The following is a 15302-nucleotide window of genomic DNA, read 5'->3' as shown; positions in this document are numbered from 1 at the left end:
ATTCCTCTTTTTTTCTTGTTTTCTTCTCTTTCATATGAGCAGGAACAAGGACAAAAGCACTCTTGTTGAAGCTAATCCTGAACCCGAAAGGACTTTGAAGAGGAAACTAAGAGAAGCTAAACTATAACAATCCAGAAGTAACCCTTCAGAAATTTTCGAACAAGAGAAGGAGATGGCAACCAAACCCAATAATAATAATGCAAGGAGAATGCTTGGTGACTTCACAAAACCAACGTCCAAATTTGATGGAAGAAGCATCTCCATTCCTGCCATTGGAGCCAATAATTTTGAGCTTAAGCCTCAACTAGTTGCTTTAATGCAACAGAACTGCAAGTTTTATGGACTTCCATCTGAAGATCCTTACCAGTTTTTAACTGAGTTCTTGCAGATTTGTGAGACTGTAAAGACGAATGGAGTTGATCCTGAAGTCTACAGACTCATGCTTTTCCCTTTTGCTGTAAGAGACAGAGCTAGAATATGGTTGGATTCACAACCTAAGGATAGCCTGGACCCCTGGGATAAGCTGGTCACGGCTTTCTTGGATAAATTCTTTCCTCCTCAAAAGCTGAGCAAGCTTAGAGTGGATGTTCAGACCTTTAAACAAAAAGATGGTGAATCCTTCTATGAAGCTTGGGAAAGATACAAGCAGTTGACCAAAAGGTGTCCATCTGACATGTTTTCAGAATGGACCATATTAGATATATTCTATTATGGTCTATCTGAGTTTTCGAAAATGTCATTGGACCATTCTGCAGGTGGATCTATTCACCTAAAGAAAACGCCTGAAGAGGCTCAAGAACTCATTGACATGCTTGCAAATAACCAATTCATGTACACTTCTGAGAGGAATTCCGTGAATAATGGGACGCCTCAGAGGAAGGGAGTTCTTGAAATTGATGCTCTAAATGCCATATTGGCTCAGAACAAAGTGTTAACTCAGCAAGTCAACATGATCTCTCAAAGTCTGAATAGATGGCGAAATGCATCCAACAGTACTAAAGAGGCAACTTCTAAAGAAACTTATGATCCTGAGAACCCTGCAATAGCAGAGGTAAATTACATGGGTGAACCTTATGGAAACACCTATAACTCATCATGGAGAAATCACCCAAATTTCTCATGTAAGGATCAACAAAAGCCTCAACAAGGCTTTAATAATGGTGGAAGAAATAGGCTCAGTAATAACAAGCCTTTTCCATCATCTTCTCAGCAACAGACAGAGAATTCTGAACAAAGCTCCTCTAATTTAGCAAATTTAGTCTCTGATCTGTCAAAAGCCACTTTCAGTTTCATGAGTGAAACAAGATCCTCCATCAGAAATCTGGAGGCACAAGTGGGCCAGCTGAATAAGAAAGTCATTGAAACTCCTCCCGGTATTCTCCCAAGCAATACAGAAGAGAATCCAAAAGGAGAGTGCAAGGCCATTGATGTGATCAATATGGCCGAATGCACAAGGGAGGAGAAGGACGAAAATCCTAGTGAGGAAGAGCTCCTGGGACGTCTCTCAAGCAAGAAGGAGTTTCCTATTAAGGATCCAAAGGAATCTGAGGCTAATATAGAGACCATAGAGATTCTATTAAATCTCCTTCTGCCATTCATGAGCTCTGAAGACTATTCTTCCTCTGAAAAGGACGAAGATGTGACTAGAGAGCAAGTTGCTCAATGTTTAGGAGCTATCATGAAGCTGAATGCCAAGTTGTTTGGTAATGAGACTGGGGAAAGTGAACCTCCCTTGCTCATTAATGAACTAGATACTTGGATTCAGCAAATTTTACCTCAAAAGAGACAAGATCCTGGCAAGTTCTTAATATCTTGTACCATAGGCACCATGACCTTTGAAAAAGCTCTATGTGATCTGGGGTCAGGGATAAATCTTATGCCACTCTCTGTAATGGAGAAGCTGGAGATCATTGAGGTACAACCTGCCTTGTTCTCATTACAATTGGCAGACAAGTCATTGAGACAAGCTTATGGAATAGTAGACGACGTGTTAGTAAAGGTTGAAGGCCTTTACATCCCTGCTGATTTCATAATCTTAGACACTAGGAAGGAAGAGGATGAATGCATCATCCTTGGAAGACCTTTCCTAGCTACAGCAGGAGCTATGATAGATGTCAACAGAGGTGAATTAGTCCTTCAATTGAATGGGAACTACCTTGTGTTTAAGGCACATGGCCATCCCTCTGTGACAAAAGAGAGTAAGCATGAAGAGCTTCTCTCAGTTCAGAGTCAAGAAGAGCCCCCACAGTCAAACTCTAAGTTTGGTGTTGGGAGACCACAACCAAACACTAAGTTTTGGTGTTAAAACCCCATATCCAAACTCTAAGTTTGGTGTTGGGACTATACAACATTGACCTGATCACCTTGTGGCTCCATGAGAGCCCACTGTCAAGCTAATAACATTAAAAGAGCGCTTGTTGGGAGGCAACCCAATTTTTATTTATCTAATTTTAATTTTATTTTATTGTTATTTTGTGTTTTATTAGGTACATGATCATGTGGAGTCACGAAAAAAATATAAAAATTAAAAACAAAATCAAAAACAGCAGAAGAAAAATCACACCCTGGAGGAAGGACAGACTGGCGTTCAATGCCAGTAAGGAGCATCTGGCTGGCGTTCAACGCCAGAATAGAGCATGAATCTGGCGCTGAACGCCAGAAACAAGCAACATTCTGGCATTTGAACGCCAGGAATGTGCCTTGAGAAAAGTTGGCGCTGAACGCCAGTAACAAGCATGGAACTGGCGTTCAACGCCAGAAACATGCTACACATGGGCGTTGAACGCTCAGAACATGCTACACATGGGCGTTGAACGCCCAGAACGTGCATCACCTCGGCGTTTAAATGCCAGAATGGTATGCAAAGGCATTTTGCATGCCTATTTGGTGCAGGGATGTAATTCCTTGACACCTCAGGATCTGTGGACCCCACAGGATCACCTCAGGATCTGTGGACCCCACAGGATCATCTCAGGATCTGTAGACCCCACAGGATCCCCACCTAACATATTCCCACCTTACCTTCTAATCCTATAATACTCTTCCCCATATCACACTTCCCAACAACTTCAATCTCTCTTCCCAATTACCCCCTTCACCACTCACATCCATCCACTCTTCCCCATAAACCCCACCTACCTTCAAAATTCAAAACCACTTTCCCACCCAATCCCACCCTAAATGACCGAAACTACACCCTCTCCCCTCCCTATATATACCCTTCCATTCTACTTCATTTTCACACAACAAAACCCCCTCTTCTATACCTTGGCCGAATCCATCTCCCCTCACTCTCCTCCATGTTTTCTTCTTCTTCTTCTTCTCTTCTTTCTTCTCTTGCTCGAGGGCGAGCAATATTTTAAGTTTGGTGTGGTAAAAGCATAAGCTTTTTTGTTTTTCCATTACCATCAATGGCACCTAAGGCCGGAGAATCCTCTAGAAAAGGAAAAGGGAAGACAAAAGCTTCCACCTCCGAGTCATGGGAGATGGAAAGATTCATCTCCAAAAGCCATCAAGACCACTTCTATGATGTTGTGGCAAAGAAGAAGGTGATCCCTGAGGTCCCTTTCAAGCTCAAGAAAAATGAGTATCCGGAGATCCGACATGAGATCCGAAGGAGAGGTTGGGAAGTCCTAACCAACCCCATGCAACAAGTCGGAATCTTAATGGTTCAAGAGTTCTATGCCAATGCATGGATCACTAGGAACCATGATCAAAGTATGAACCCGAGTCCAAAGAATTATCTCACAATGGTTCGGGGGAAATACTTAGATTTTAGTCCGAAGAATGTGAGGTTGGCGTTCCACTTGCCCATGATGCAAGGAGATGTACGCCCCTACACTAAAAGGGTCAATTTTAATCAAAGGTTGAACTAAGTCCTAATGGACATATGTGTGGAAGGAGCTCAATGGAAAAGAGATTCCAAAGGCAAGCCAGTTCAACTAAGGAGACTGGACCTCAAGCCTGTGGCTAGAGGATGGTTGGAGTTCATTCAACACTCCATCATTCCCACTAGCAACCGATCTGAAGTTACTGTGGATCGGGCCATCATGATTCATAGCATCATGATTGGAGAGGAAGTAGAAGTTCATGAAGTCATCTCCAATGAAATTTACAAAATAGCTGAAAAGCCCTCCACCATGGCAAGGCTAGCTTTTCCTCACCTTATTTGCCATCTATGTTACTCAGCTGGAGTTATCATAGAAGGAGACATCTCCATTGAAGAGGATAAGCCCATCACCAAGAAGAGGATGGAGCAAGCAAGAGAGACCTTCCACGGATCTTAAGAGATGCATGAGGAAGCTCATCATCAAGAAATCCCTGAGATGCCTCAAGGGATGCACTTTTCACCCAACAACTATTGGGAACAACTCAACACTTCCTTAGAAGATTTGAGCTACAATGTGGAACAATTAAGGGTGGAACATCATGAGCACTCCATCATTCTCCATGAAATAAGAGAAGATCAAAGAGTAATGAGGGAGGAGCAACAAAGGCAGGGAAGGGACATAGAAGAGCTTAAGGACATTGTTGGTCCTTCAAGAAGAAGACGCCACTAAGGTGGATTCATTCCTTGTTCTTACTTTTCTGCTGTTCGGTTTTTATATAATATGTTTATCTATGTTTTGTGTCTCTACTTCATGATCATTAAGTGTTTAATAACTATGCCTTAAAGTTATGAATAATTCCATGAATCCTTCACTTCTCTTAAATGAAAAATGTTTTAATTCAAAAGAACAAGAAGTACATGAATTTCGAATTTATCCTTGAATTTAATTTAATTGATGTGGTGACAATACTTTTTGTTTTCTGAATGAATGCTTAAACAGTGCATATTTTTTATCTTGTTGTTTATGAATGTTAAAATTATTGGCTCTTGAAAGAATGATGAACAAAGAGAAATGTTATTGATAATCTGAAAAATCATGAAATTGATTCTTGAAGCAAGAAAAAGCAGTGAAAAGTAAAAAGCTTGTGAAAAAAAAAGAGAAAAAAAATTTGGCGAAGAAAAAAACAATAGAACAAGAAAAAGCAAGCAGAAAAAGCCAATAGCACTTAAAACCAAAAGGCAAGGGTAAAAAGGATCCAAGGCTTTGAGCATCAATGGATAGGAGGGCCCGAGGAAATAAAATCCAGGCATAAGCGGATAAATCAAGCTGTCCCTAACCATGTGCTTGTGTCATGAAGGTCCAAGTGAAAAGTTTGAGACTGAATGGTTAAAGTCGAGATCCAAAGCTAAAGAGTGTGCTTAAGAGCTCTGGACACCTCTAACTGGGGACTCTAGCAAAGCTGAGTCACAATCTGAAAAGGTTCACCCAGTCATGTGTCTGTGGGATTTATGTATCCGGTGGTAATACTGGAAAACAAAGTGCTTAGGGCCACGGCCAAGACTCATAAGTAGCTGTGTTCAAGAATCAACATACTTAACTAGGAGAATCAATAACACTATCCGAAATTCTAAGTTCCTAGAGAAGCCAATCATTCTAAACTTCAAAGGAAAAAGTGAGATGCCAAAACTGTTCAGAAGCAAAAAGCTACAAGTCCCGTTCATCTAATTATAATTAATATTCATTGATATTCTGGAATTTATAGTATATTCTCTTCTTTTTATCCTAATTAATTTTCAGTTGTTTGGGGACAAGCAACAATTTAAGTTTGGTGTTGTGATGAGCGGATAATTTATACGCTTTTTGGCATTATTTTTAGGTAGTTTTTAGTAAGTTCAAGCTACTTTTAGGGATGTTTTCATTAGTTTTTATGTTAAATTCACATTTCTGGACTTTACTATGAGTTTGTGTGTTTTTCTATAATTTCAGGTAATTTCTGGCTGAAATTGAGGGACTTGAGCAAAACTCTGAAAAAGGCTGACAAAAGGACTGCTGATGCTGTTAGAATCTGACCTCCCTGCACTCAAAATGGATTTTCTGGAGCTACAGAACTCCAAATGGTGCGTTCTCAACGGCGTTGGAAAATAGACATCCAGAGCTTTCCACAATATATAATAGTCCATACTTTATTTGGTAATTGACGACGTAAAGTGGCGCTCAACGCCAAGTACATGCTGCTGTCTGGAGTCAAACGCTAAAAACACGTCACGACCCGGAATTGAACGCCAGAAACACGCTATAACTTGGCGTTCAACTCCAATAAAAGCCTCAGCTCGTGGATAGATCAAGCTCAGCCCAAGCATACACCAAGTGGGCCCCGGAAGTGGATTTATGCATCAATTACTTACTCATGTAAACCCTAGTAGCTAGTTTAGTATAAATAGAACATTTTACTATTGTATTCAGTGTCTTTTGACCACGTCCCATCTTTGGTCTCAGTTTTGTTTTATTCTTCATCTTAGGAGGCCATTGATCACGTTTTGGGGGCTGGCCATTCGGCCATGCCTGAACCTTTCACTTATGTATTTTCAACGGTGGAGTTTCTACACACCATAGATTAAGGGTGTGGAGCTCTGCTGTACCTCAAGTTTCAATACAATTACTATTATTTTCTATTCAATTCTCTTTTATTCTTATTCCAAGATATACGTTGCACTTCAACTTGATGAATGTGATGATCCGTGACACTCATCATCATTCTCACCTATGAACGCATGTGACTGACAACCACTTCCGTTCTACCTTAGGCTGGGCGCATATCTCTTAGATTTCCCAACAGAATCTTCGTGGTATAAGCTAGATAGATGGCAGCATTCATTGGAATCCGGAAAGTCTAACCTTGTCTATGGTATTCCGAGTAGGATTCCGGGAATCCGGAAAGTCTAACCTTGTCTGTGGTATTCCGAGTAGGATTCTGGGATTGAATGATTGTGACGAGCTTCAAACTCCTGAAGGCTGGGCGTTAGTGACAGACGCAAAAGAATCAAGGGATTCTATTCCAACCTAATTGAGAACCGACAGATGATTAGCCGTGCTGTGACAGAGCATAGGACCATTTTCACTAAGAGGATGGGATGTAGCCATTGACAACGGTGATGCCCTACATACAGCTTGCCATGGAAAGGAGTAAGAAGGATTGGATGAATGTAATAAGAAAGTAGAGATTCGAGAGGAGCACAGCATCTCCATATGCTTATCTGAAATTCCCACCATGGAATTATATGAGTAACTATTTACTATTTTATTTTCTGTTATTTATTTTCGAACTTATCATAAACCATTTAATCTGCCTAACTGAGATTTACAAGACGACCATAGCTTGCTTCATACCAATAATCTCTGTGGGATCGACCCTTACTCACGTAAGGTATTACTTGGATGACCCAGTACACTTGCTGGTTAAGTTGAACGGAGTTGTGTCCACACATAGTAAAGAGCCATTAAATAAATCTCATGCAAATACAAAGAGAATGAATCACAATTTCGTCCACCACCTAACTTGATGGGGAGTTGATTGAAAGGAGCCCTTGAGTTGGAAGGCTTAAAAGAAATATTGTAATTGGGTTTATTGTTGGATTGCCCTCTAGTCACTAACACCGTTCCCTTTTAATTAAGTGGGTTGCAACTTGTGAACGGACGTAGCATTCCAACTTGTTTGACTTTCCCTTACCTAGTAAGAGATAACTAAACAGGATAACCTTTAATTATCAATTAATCTAGAGAGTAATCCAACAATAATGAGGCTTCCAACTAATCAACTCCCAGTCAAGGCTTTTATTTACATTATTCAAATTCTCCAATTTAAATTCCTATTTACTCAACTCAAAACTTTTTGAAAACATCTGATTAATAAAATAGCACACTTTTCTGCAACTCGTTGGGAGACGACCTGGGATTCATACTCCCAGTATTTTAATTTTAAATTTCTATGACACCTTTCTAAATTGATAAGTGGATTTCTGGCGAGTTAAGAACTATACTTGCAACGTATATATTTTAATAATTTTTAATTCGCCAATTTCTGCTCGCATCAATTTTTGGCGCCGTTGCCGGGGAGTTGCAACAGTGTGCTAATTTATTGATTGGTATTTATTTTTATTGCAATTTTTCTCTTCATTCTATCACTATGAGCTGTACGTTTCTTTCGTTAAATGACGCGTTCACTTCCTGATCCAAGCTTGCCAGTATTTGACCCTGAAATTGAAAGAACTCTTTCACGTATAAGGCAAGCTCGGCATCAGTGACTCCTCTTTGAGGACGAACCTGAACCGTCATCTAAGGAAGAAAAAAGCTCCCTCTCTATTGATCCAATTCATTTATGTGCAGGTGACATGGCAGCGCCCAGAAGAGTCACTATCCAGGAGGAAGGAGCCCCTGATTTTACGATCCAACCATTTCAGGCACACCACCCAGCAGTAGCTGTAGATTTTGAAATAAAGTCTTCACTACTCAAGTTGATGCCCAAGTTTCATGGCTTACCAGCTCAAGAGCCTATCAAGCATCTTAGGGATTTTCAGACTGCTTGTTCTACTGTTAAGCGTGATGGCACTGATGAAATCTCCATTCTGTTGAAAGCCTTCCCGTTTTCTCTGGAGGGAAAGGCAAGAGAGTGGTACTACACTCAACCCGTAACAACTGTTTCTAACTGGGATACACTTAGGAGAGAGTTTCTGGATAAATTCTTTCCAGCTGAAGTTGCCGATAAGTTGAGGAAGGATATGTCTATGATCGTTCAGGATGAATCTGAGACCCTCTATGAATACTTGGAACACTTCAATAATCTTCGAGACGCATGCCCCCATCATATGATTGATAAGATAGTGTTGCTCGGCTACTTTACACAGGGTTTGAAATCTCAAGATAGGACCACACTGGAAGGTGCTAGCAATGGTTCTATGAAAAAGTACAAGACTACGGAAGAAGCATGGCAATTGATCAGCGACTTAGCTGACTCCACTAGGAATCATAGGCAGAGACAAAGTCGGTCAAGAGCTGTTGCAGAGGTATTTGATGTGCGGAAAACGATCCGACACAAAACTCACCGGCAAGTGCACCGGGTCGCATCAAGTAATAATAACTCACGGGAGTGAGGTCGATCCCACAGGGATTGAAGGATTGAGCAATTTTAGTTTAGTGGTGGATTTAGTCAAGCGAATCAAGATTTGGTTGAGTGATTTGTGATTTGCAGAATTTAAATTGCATAGAAAGTAAAGCGAATGGGTAAATTGCATGAATTTAAAGAGAACTGAAATTTAAAGTGCTGAATCTTAAAGTGCAAGAAATTAAATGGCAGAAACTTAGAACGCAAGAAATGTAAATTGTAGGATCTTAAAGTGCAAGAAATGTAAATGGCTTGAATTGTAAAGGGAATTGGGAACTTGATTTGCAGAAATTAAACAAGGAAAAGTAAATTGCAACAAACAGAGAAATAGAAGATGACTTGGATTGAATCGGATCTTAAAACAGAAATGTAAATGAACATGAAAAGTATTAAACAGAGGATGTAAATGATAAATCCAGATCTCAGGACTCAAGAGACTAGATAACCAAGTCTAGATCTCAATGCCTTCCTAGATCCAACAAGAACAATTGCAAAGGAAATGTAGAATTGTAAATTGCAAAGAAAGTAGAAGACAGAAGCAATTAACCGAAACTGAAATTCAAGTGTGCAGTAAATAAAGCAGAGAGATCTCAAGATGAGATTGAAACAGAATTCCTTCAATTCTCCAACCCAAGATCCAGCAAATGTAATTGAAATTGAAAGCAAGAAAGCTAAGAGGAAGGGAATTCAATTCTCCTTCCCCAAGACTTAGAAATTAAAATTCACTCAACTCCAAAAGCTCTCCGAAAACTCTCTATGAAAACTCAAGGGAAAGCTCCTCGAAAAACTTAAATCCTATGCTATTTATACACTTTCTTCAAATGGTCTTCAAGCCTTGAATTGGGCCTTTGCTCTTGATGGAATTGGGTTGATAGAGGCCTTGGTTGATTGCTCTTGGAGTTGGGGAGAGAACCAAAGTGAACTGGGTTTGGAATCATGAAAGCTTGAGTAAAAGTTTGAGTAAAAGTTTGAGGCAAACTTTTACTCAAACTTTTCATATCAGCCACCCCATCCTTGCTGCTACCAACGTTTGGGCTAAAGTTTGGGGTCAAACTTTTGCTCAAACGTTGGCTCCCCCTTGCACACTCATGGCGCCAACGTTTGCCAAAAAGTTTGAGGCAAACGTTGGCGCAAACTTTTGCTCCCCAGGGTGTTGATTTGTGATGCCAACGTTTGCCAAAAAGTTTGAGGCAAACGTTGGCTCAAGCTTTTCTCCCAAAAGTTTGCGCAAAAGTTTGAGGCAAACTTTTGGTCAAGCTTTTTGCTCCCTCGTTCATTTTCACTTATTCCAAAAGTTTGAGCTAAAGTTTGAGGCAAACTTTTGCTCAAACTTTTTGTCCTCTCTTCTTCCTAGCCATTCCTTCTTGCTTCAACCTTTCTCCAAGCTTTCTTCACCTATCATTAATCAACCAAACACATCAAAGCTATGCTCAAAATCATGAGATATTCATTCTTTCATAATATGTGACAATTATAGCATAAAACCTCATGAAATTGCATCAATTCATCTATGGTTGATTAAATCAAAGGAAACATGAAAATCTACCCAATTGGTTTGCTTATGGCTCAAGAAAGTGCATAATTCAATTGAAAACAAAAGAAAAAGGCTAGTGAAACTAGGCTAAGATGACTTGTCATCAGTATTCACTAGTAAAGAGACTGCTGTTATAGCTCAGAGCTTATGTGAAATGACTAACTTGCTGAAGCAGATGCAACTGAATCAAAAATTGATGCGAGCAGAAATTGGCGAATTAAAAATTATTAAAATATATACGTTGCAAGTATAGTTCTTAACTCGCCAGAAATCCACTTATCAATTTAGAAAGGTGTCACAGAAATTTAAAATTAAAATACTGGGAGTATGAATCCCAGGTCGTCTCCTAACGAGTTGCAGAAAAGTATGCTATTTTATTAATCAGATGTTTCAAAAAGGTTTGAGTTGAGTAAATAGGAATTTAAATTGGAGAATTTGAATCATGTAAATGAAAGCCTTGATTGGGAGTTGATTAGTTGGAAGCCTCATTATTGTTGGATTACTCTCTAGATTAATTGATAATTAAAGGTTATCCTATTTAGTTATCTCTTACTAGGTAAGGAAAAGTCAAACAAGTTGGAATGCTACGTCCGTTCACAAGTTGCAACCCACTTAATTAAAAGGGATTGGTGTTAGTGACTAGAGGGAAATCCAACAATAAACCCAATTACAATCTTTCTTTTAAGCCTTCCAACTCAAGGGCTCCTTTTAATCAACTCCCCATCAAGTTAGGGAACTACTCGCTCATTGTGAATGTAAAATTCATAACATATGAAAAGGAATTAAAGAAAGACATTGTAAATAAAAATCAAAATAATCAATTAAAAATAAAAGTAATCCTTGTATTAAATAATCCTAAAAATATTCCAATGGTAAAATTAAACAAAGCAAAGGACATGGAAGAGTAAAGCCAAGTAAAGAAAACGAACTAGAATGACAAAGTCTTGATGAGGTAATAACTTTTCTCAGTATCCCAATGCAAAAAGTGGTAGAAAAATAAAATCCTAAGAACTATGAATGTGTAGAGAGAAAAACCTAGAGGAGGAGTAAAAACTAGATCTAAAACTAAAACTGTGTAGAATGAATTGTTGTCCCTGGTTTCTGCATGTTCTCTGGCTCTAGTCTGCTGTTCTGGGCCGAAAATTGGGTCAAAATAGGGTCCGAAATTGCCCCCCAACGAATTCTGCAGATTATGCAGATCGCGCACATCACGCGATCGCATCATCCATGCGGACGCGTTGTTCGCGTTTTTTTTCTGCCACGCATTCGCGTCGTCCACGCTTCTGCGTCACTTGTGCTTTTCCAATCTGCGCGGTCGCGTGAGCCATGCGCCCGCGTCACTGCGATTTCTCCACTTTCGCGCGAACGCGTGAGCCAAGCGGCTGCGTCACTTCTCGCTGGTTATCTCCTCAATTTCTCATGTTCCTTCCATTTTTGCTAGCTTCCTTTCCAATCTCCAACTCATTCATGCCCTATAAAGCCTGAAACACTTAACACACAGATTACGGCATCGAATGGAATAAAGGAGAATTAAAATGCATAATTAAAAGTCACAAGGAAGCAGTTTTCAATCATGTAATAATTTCAGGAAGGAAATATAAATGCATGCTAAATTAATGAATAAGTGGGTAAGGATCATGATAAAACCACACAATTAAACACAATATAAACCATAAAATAGTGGTTTATCAACCTCCCCACACTTAAACATTAGCATGTCCTCATGCTTAACTGAAGGAGATAAAATAAATAAGTATGAACATGTAGAAACTCATGCAATGCAATGCAACCTATATATATGAATGCAACTATATGATTCTTGCCCACTTGATCAAAATGTAAATAAGCTCTTCAAAACAATTACAAATCAAATTCCACTAATTCTATCATTATACAGTAAGACAGATAAAAGTGCAAGAAGATAGCTCATGAAAGCACGGAACATGGAAATTCAAGCATTGAACCCTCACTGATGATGTATGTACGCTCTAATCTCTCTAGTGTATAGGGTAATCACTCTATCCTTCTCTAATCATGCTCTCTAACTTTTGCTCTTCTCCTAACCAATCAACAATAGTTAATATACCAATGCAAACATCATGAGGTCTTTTCAAGGTTGTAATGGGGCCAAGGTAAGGGTAGGGATACATATATGGTTAAGTGAGCTTATGAATTGAATCTTTAATTAACCCAAGCTTTAACCCAACCTATATATTTTATATAACCTTAGAATTCTTACCTAGCTACCCAGAATTCCCTTTTACATTCCATACTCATGAATCAAAATTTTTTTTTTATCATATGTGCATTGATCTTTGAATTCTTAATTCAGCATTGGGGTAATTTTGTCCCCTTATTTATTTATTGATTTTTTTTTATATAGACATAAAAATAAACAATGCTTATCAATGCACATAGATTTTTAATTCTTATAGTTTCACATGAGTAGGTATCCAAATTCCCATTGTATTATCATGACACATTCCCTTAATAACTTTTGTTCCCACAATTTTCCATACTTAACTAGCATACACAATTCTATCTTAAGCTAACCAAAGATTCAATTTGGGATATACAATTATTTTTCCGCTTAAGGCTAGTAATGTGGTAAAATATAGAACAAATGAGATTTAAAGGCTCAAAGTGGTTAACAAAGGTAATTGAAAAGGGTAGGCTTAATTTGGATAAGTGAGTTTAAACAAATAATGGCCTCAATCATATGCAAGCATACAAACATAATAAATATTGGACATATAGGATGAAACAAAATATAGATTACAATCATAGAGAAGTAAACACACAAGAATAAAATAATTATGGTTAAATAATGTAACCATGCATAAAGGCTCAAATCTTCACAGGATGTGTATTCTTTAGCTCAAAAATCATGTTCCAAATACAACTTCAAGTAGATTTATCAAAAAAAATTTTAATTAAAATTAGTGAAATTTTGTTCTAAAGATAGAGTCTTAGAAGAAACTTATTGTCTTTTCAATCAAGTAGAACATGCATGCAACTAACCTATTACTATGCAATTTATCCTATTCTATAAAAGAAAGAAAATCTAACTAAAATATCCTAATTTATTGGTGCTAGGGAAGAGAAATTACCTCCGAAAGTCAGGTACTGACCGACCTCCCCACACTTAAGGATTTGCATCGTCCTCGGTGCCATTTGTTAGGAACAGTGGTGGGCTGGTGGCAGTGTCTCCACAATCGGGACCGTCGTGGCTCCCTGTGCTGGTGAAAGAAGTGGAGTCCGGAGTGCCTGGATCGTCATTGGGTCGGTGATTGCCTGTAAGTAGCTCATTGAGGTATTTGAAACGGCGGTGGTTGCGGCGCTCTCGGAGCTTTGCTTTCTTTTCTTGTTGGTCCAATCGCTTCAGGATTTGGTACAGCAACTGACTAGTAGATGGTGGAGGAGCTGCAGCATCCTCTGTGGACTGGCAGGTAGTGGCAAGTTGTGGCCTGAGATATCTCCCGTTAGGGACATACTGATCATCCCGTGGAAGAATGGTTTTGGTGTCTCTAGCTCTGTAGGATACTCTGGCTGCTGAGATAAGATCAGAGACCAATACGGTGAAAGGTAGGTTACCCGCGATCTGCACATGTTCCATAGCATTCGGATATGTCTTGGTAAATTAAGAGGCTGGTCAGTGAGGATGCACCATAGTAGAACGGCCATGTCTGCCGTGAAGGAGGACTCATGAGTACTCGGGAAGACGTAATAGGACATAATCTGTGCCCATACGTGAGCCTCTAAGGTGAGTGCGAAAGTCGAGATTCCCTTAGGACGGGAATGATGGTATCTGAAGATCCATTTACTGCCAGGTCGAGCGATAACTCTAAGAACAGCGTCCCAGCCAAAGGTGTATGCCTGGCGCTTGATTGCGGCTTTCTGAAAAGCGTCCAATCCTTCTGGAGCAGAGGGGAGATCTAAGGCTTGCTGAATGGCCTCTTCTGTAATGGAGACTTGCTTCTGGCATAAATAAACGGACTGCAGAGTCAGTAGGTGGAAGTTGGAGTAGAACTTAACAACCCAAGAAAGATTAACCTGTCGTGGCTGTCTTTGTAAGAATTTCCAATGTCTTTGTGCAATTTGTGGCTCAACAAATTCAGTAATACGAGGCGGAAGGATAAGAAGGTGTTCATTGTTGTAATTTCGAGCTGCCAGAATAGGAAACATCTGTTCACAGTAGCGATTTGGGAATCGTGCAGTGTCCTTTGCTGGGATGGCTCTTTCCTTTTCATCAACCTTGATAATCCTTTTAATTCTTTTTGTTGAGGGCTTGACTGCAGTTGAAGAAGGCTCTGCCATTAATGATCTCTTCGTTCCTTTTCTTGCGGTGGGTTTAGGGGTAGCTTTCTCTTTGCCTTTCTTGGTGGCCATTCTGAAAAAGGGAAGAGAAAGTAAGTTAAATCTAAAGCGATAAAGCAGGAAGGGGATTGAGTGAGTGATAATCAGTGCACGGTAAAGATGAATGAAATAAACACATGGTCATGACAACATGTGAAGAGATCAATAAATGGAAAAGAATAAGTGCACGATAGGGAAGTAGATGCAAGATGTTTATTGGCATGCCGGCAAGGGCATGAGTAGCATAGATCAAGCATCACTTCGTAACAAACTATCACGTTTGTATTGGCAATTAAATGCAATTAATAAAATAGTAAAGGGAATTTGTGAAAATCATGCATTGAATAGTAGGATATGATAATGTAGAAAAGTGCATAATGTCATACGGGCTTTTTCATAAACACATAGCATGCATGGTAAATAA

At 39.4% G+C, this 15302-nt stretch overlaps 1 non-coding gene across 1 annotated transcript; it reads right to left on the bottom strand.

Moving 5' to 3' along the window:
- Nucleotides 1-571: 571 nt before the first annotated feature.
- On the bottom strand, nucleotides 572-675 carry LOC130955021 (small nucleolar RNA R71). The gene has a single exon (XR_009076564.1). It is a non-coding gene; the product is annotated as a small nucleolar RNA R71 (small nucleolar RNA).
- Nucleotides 676-15302: the final 14627 nt, after the last annotated feature.

Source organism: Arachis stenosperma, chromosome 1 (genome assembly GCF_014773155.1).
Source record: "Arachis stenosperma cultivar V10309 chromosome 1, arast.V10309.gnm1.PFL2, whole genome shotgun sequence".
In the NCBI taxonomy this organism is placed as follows: domain Eukaryota; kingdom Viridiplantae; phylum Streptophyta; class Magnoliopsida; order Fabales; family Fabaceae; genus Arachis; species Arachis stenosperma.
Note: the sequence above shows the minus strand (reverse complement) of the source record. Positions and strands in the feature narration are given on the sequence as shown.